This window comes from Magallana gigas, chromosome 2 (assembly GCF_963853765.1).
Source record: "Magallana gigas chromosome 2, xbMagGiga1.1, whole genome shotgun sequence".
NCBI classification, from domain to species: domain Eukaryota; kingdom Metazoa; phylum Mollusca; class Bivalvia; order Ostreida; family Ostreidae; genus Magallana; species Magallana gigas.
Window position 1 is genome coordinate 55,384,443 of NC_088854.1, and position 4,922 is coordinate 55,389,364.

The 4,922-nt window shown below is 34.5% G+C and overlaps 1 long non-coding RNA gene across 1 annotated transcript; it reads left to right on the forward strand.

The window, feature by feature from the left end:
• Nucleotides 1-1,929: 1,929 nt before the first annotated feature.
• Nucleotides 1,930-3,448, forward strand: LOC117686051 (uncharacterized). The gene is made up of 3 exons (XR_010711365.1): nucleotides 1,930-2,073; nucleotides 2,190-2,515; nucleotides 3,050-3,448. It is a non-coding gene; the product is annotated as an uncharacterized lncRNA (long non-coding RNA).
• The last annotated feature ends 1,474 nt before the right edge of the window (nucleotides 3,449-4,922 follow it).

The window sequence follows — 4,922 nt, forward strand, 5'->3', positions numbered from 1 at the left end:
TAAGCGTATCAAAACCTCCAAATAATGTCCTTTTATTTAGAACTTCAATGCCTCTTCTTTTATAGAGTGGGTCTGTGCTTCATATTTTTGTCATAGTCCAAGTAAGGTCTAATGGATAACAAATCGATTCCAGTCAACTTAAATGTGGAGAAATGACCCATTATATATTGAAAATATCATTTTGTATTCCAACAATTGAGCATTTTAGACAAATATCGCAAGTCCGTAAATTCGTTGCCAAAGTCGGATGTAGCGCATATTAACAACGCACTTTGTTGTGACTGAAATGGCTCAGTGTTAAAACACCAGACATTAGGTAACCTGATCTAGGCTTTTTAGTTGTGAGTTCGATACCAACAAATCAAAACTAAAGGCGTTTTTTCTTCTCGTTTGTTAAAAAGATTAAAAGTAAACATATTGTTATAAATTGTGCTTTTGAAAACTTGTATTATAACATTATCAAATAGATTTAGTTTGAAAAAAAAAATCAATTGGAAATTGTGTTTTATCACTAAACCAAATGGGCATGTATGCGTTATATGCTTGGTGCAGGATATCGTAGGATGAATTAGATGCAGAGGGCTAAGCTCTCTGTGTAGACTGAAAGACAAGGTTAAATATGAAATTACCTGTTACAAGTGCCTTAAGATGTCCGTCTTATGAGGTAGATGATGCAGTAGTTCCAAATTTCAATCTGAAGTGAAAGGGCAAAAATTAATTGTATTTTGCCACAGGAATGGCTCAAAATTTTCACCGCCCATCTTTAATCATGCACATGGATTTCAGCAGCGTTTGAAGAAAAGTTTTCCGATTGGAAATGGAATGACGAGATACAATTTAGTGACAATGTTAAGATTTTAATAGAGTTGATTTATCCATTATGGCCGATATTTAAACGGTTTGAACATCAATTTAATCTGAGAGATAATTCCCTGATTGCACCATTACGTCACTTTTCCTAAATCAATGTTTCAAAACTAAAAAATGAAAGTTTTGAATCTAGCAAAAGGATACTAATATTGCAATTTCAAAACACGTACAACCTTAAGAATAATTATAATAGACTTCTTGATATTCCATACGTTTTACGTATTTACAGCTTTTATCGCCTTTCCTTTATATCGGTTATTTGTTTTTGGTCCATTCTTGGTGTATGATAGCGACGCAGTGAAGATCATAGACGTATAATGTATGTAAGACAATGTCAAAGGTCATGTATTCAATGCTATATATTCATACGGGGTGTGTTATCATTCATTATGTATGAATATATCTTTATTGAATGTAATACATCAATTTAATAATAAATAGAAGATCTGCAAAATGCACGACGGTGTTATTTAGCAATTTGTGTCAGTTGTTAAGATGTGCAGCTCCTGCAATTAGAAACCACAATTTTATCGATCTAAAGAAGGTTTGTTTGACGATGACGTGAATGATAAGCTGATATAACAGAAAAGATATACATAAAAATTGTATGATTAAAAAAAGTTTTGTTATCTTTTGTCTTAGAAATATATGTATACGACCAATACATATTCAGCATCTTCTCTCAAACTACTGTGATTATTTTGAACAAATATGATGTAAGCATCTGAGTCTGATTCAGGAGGAAGGACATAGGGCTTCCAAGGCCAATATGGCCATATGGTGAAAATGTATAAATCTAAGAAAATCTTATTCACTTCTATTTTAAACTTGCCGGAGGAAGGGGGGGGGGTGGGGGTGGTTGTCATTGTTTTGACCTGTTCCCCAGCCAATCCTAATGTTTAAAAAGTACAACTCCTCTTACGCCACTGCTCAGAATTTTGTAAGTATTTAAGCCACAATGTGTAGATATGCATATTACCTAACATAGATAAGTTTAATTAATCTAAGGGCTTAAATTTGATTAAACACTTATAAATTTTTCCTTTCTTACCTGAAATTTGAAGAATCTCTTGAGAATGAACACCAGTCGTCACTGCACAATTTATGTTCACCAAAGATGTGAGGCACAATCTGTGAAAGTCCTTCATGGACATCATCACTGGTGTTGGCCTTGGCAAGAGCATACATAAAACACCTCACTAGGTATGGAATCACAGATGACTGGGACTGAAGCTCCTTCCACTTTGTGGCTAATGTGTACAGCTTTTTTGAAATTCCCTTTTTTATATGATTTTTGTCATCTTTTTTTCTGATTTCAGGAAACTCCAATTTCAAAGAGGAAGAAGTGGTGGAATCGTTGTCACCGTGAATGATCTGCACTGGATGGCCACTGTCTTTCATTTTGTGGAGCATAGACATGGCCATGTCTGGCTCCATGGCCTTGCTAGATCCATCCCAATTTCTTGTACACTGATGGACTGGTATTGGACCCTCTGCATGGTAGTCACAGACACTGCAACTTTTACTCCTTGTCTCAAACTGCAGAACTTTGCCAGTTTCCTTCCCAATCAGTGTTCCATGTCCTGTAGAAAAACATGACATGAAAATTACATTTGAAGATTGAACATACAAAGTATCATGCGAAGTAAGTGGGCCATTCTAATATCACATTATATAAATAGTGCCTGTTTGGGAGGGTAACAGTTGAAATTGACAACCCGAGAAAACCATTGTCAACCGATGCGAAGCTGTTATCTGTCAACTGTTATCCTCCCAAACAGGCACTATTTATTTTGTTATACTGAATGTCTTAATTTTTAAGAAAATTTTACTGCTTACATATAGGAATAATATGAATTCCACAGCGAACCGTACACGCATAATTTTCGCGCATGTAACAATTTGTAATGTTACCCGTTGCTAAGTGCGTTGCTAACGCTGAGGGTAATAGAACGGATTATGAACTGCGTCTTAACCAATCAGATTTCAGTATTTAACATGAAAGTACATGTATAACAATACACTATTGTGTTCAAAATTAAATTTACTGTATTTGGAAGGTCCTCTTACTCTAAAGAAGAATAACAACAACTGTACACTGCACTACAATATAATGTTGCACATAATCTTGTTTGTTACCTTTTTTCATTTGTAAAGGAACTAATATTCATTATTTCAGATAATTTTAATCGATCACAGACTGATGAGGATCGGACACTACTGTACTTGCCTGAAATGCTGTTGTAGTTCCACCCTGAGCCACGAGTCTGCCAGCCGGCATCATAGCTGCACTCCAAAGTATTGGAGGATTGAATTTCTTCCTCGAGTGATCTTGCACAAGATTTTTTGGCCTCCTCTTCAATTACCTGCCCAATGATGTTTTCTTTTTTGGCTATAGTTTTATGGTTTATTGGCGGAATATCACAGGCCGTTAAAAAAGTATTTACATGTCTGGGACCCATACCAGAATTGATCATGCCTGAAAGGAAAATGCAAGACATTATTTTTTATTCAGAGGAGAGTCAAACTAATGCTGAAATCTTTACATAAAGTATAGCTAGATTTTTATATTCCTGCCAACCAGTTTATCATTTTTGTTTATTTATTTTTCTTATATACATACACATATTCATCATCAGCAGAATTTTAGAAAATTAAATAGTTTACCAGGACATAATGAGAAGATGTGCATCTTAACAAAAATGGTAATCTATTATTTGTGGGTCAAAAAAACTTATTTTCTCTTTCCAACAGATCAGGAAAAGACTTTAATTTTCACTAAGTTTGTCAGTTACATTTTCCGGGTCCAAGGGATATGAGATGGGGCTAAGCACAAAACCCTGTGGGTGGAAATTGTTGACTCTACTGTATATAGTTATAAATTAAAAAACGGTCAGACATATTGACACAGTATCTTGAGAAACATATATTAGGTCAAAACCCCAAGGAGTTAGTTTGAATAAACAATCACATGGATGACTTCAATAATTTTCTATTGCTTGATATTGGACTTAAAGCAGTGCATTGTGAAGATGAAAGGCCTCTACTGAGATTTTCAAATCCTTGATCCCTGTTTAAATAGTTAGTTTGAGGAATCAATTACTTTGTGCACTAAATCTAATGATAAATATTCCACTTAGTAATGGGCATCTAGCAGGCAACTTGAACCATTTGGCCAGAAAAGCTGAAACTTATGTTGAAGCATTCTAAAGTAGTGTAGATTTAAAGTTTTTGAAAATCATGACCCTTTGGGGTAGGATGGGGCCATAATGGGGCATCAACTTTTTACATAGAAATATATAGAGTAAATCTTTACATAGGGATATATAGAGAAATATCTTTAAATCTTTTTTATGCCTCCCTTGAAGGGGAGGGGGGGGGGGGGGCTATTGCTTTGCTGCTGTTGGTCGGTCCACCAACAGTTTCCATTCATTTTCTTAGAGGCTGAACTTATTGAGATGAAATTTAGTATACAGATTTATCATAATACATGTAATATCTAGGTCAAATTCGATTTGGGGTACGATCGAGCAATTTTCAACAGAGTTGTGCCCCTTGGACATACATGTAGGAAAATTCCATTTATTTACAGTTTCCGTTCATTTTCTTTGCAGAGGCTGAACTTATTGAAATGAAATTTAGTATTGAGGTTTATAATAATAATATTTAGGTCAAGTTCGATTTTGGGTACAAATGAGCAATTTTCGACAGAGTTGTGCCCCTTGGACGTAGAAAAATTCCATTTTTTTTGCAGTTTTCATTCATTTTCTTTGCAGAAATTAAACTTATCGAAATGAAATTTAGTATACAGATTTATCATAATAATATTTAGATCAAGTTTGATTTTGGGTACAATCGAGCAATTTTCGACAACGTGATGTCCCTCTGACGTAGAAAAATTCCATATATTTGCAGTTTCTGTTAATTTTCTTCCCATAGGATGTACATATTGAAATAAAATTTGGTATACAGGTTTATCATAATAATATCTATATCAAGTTTAATTTTGGGTACAATCGAGCAATTTTTGACAGTTATGTGTCTTGGACTTA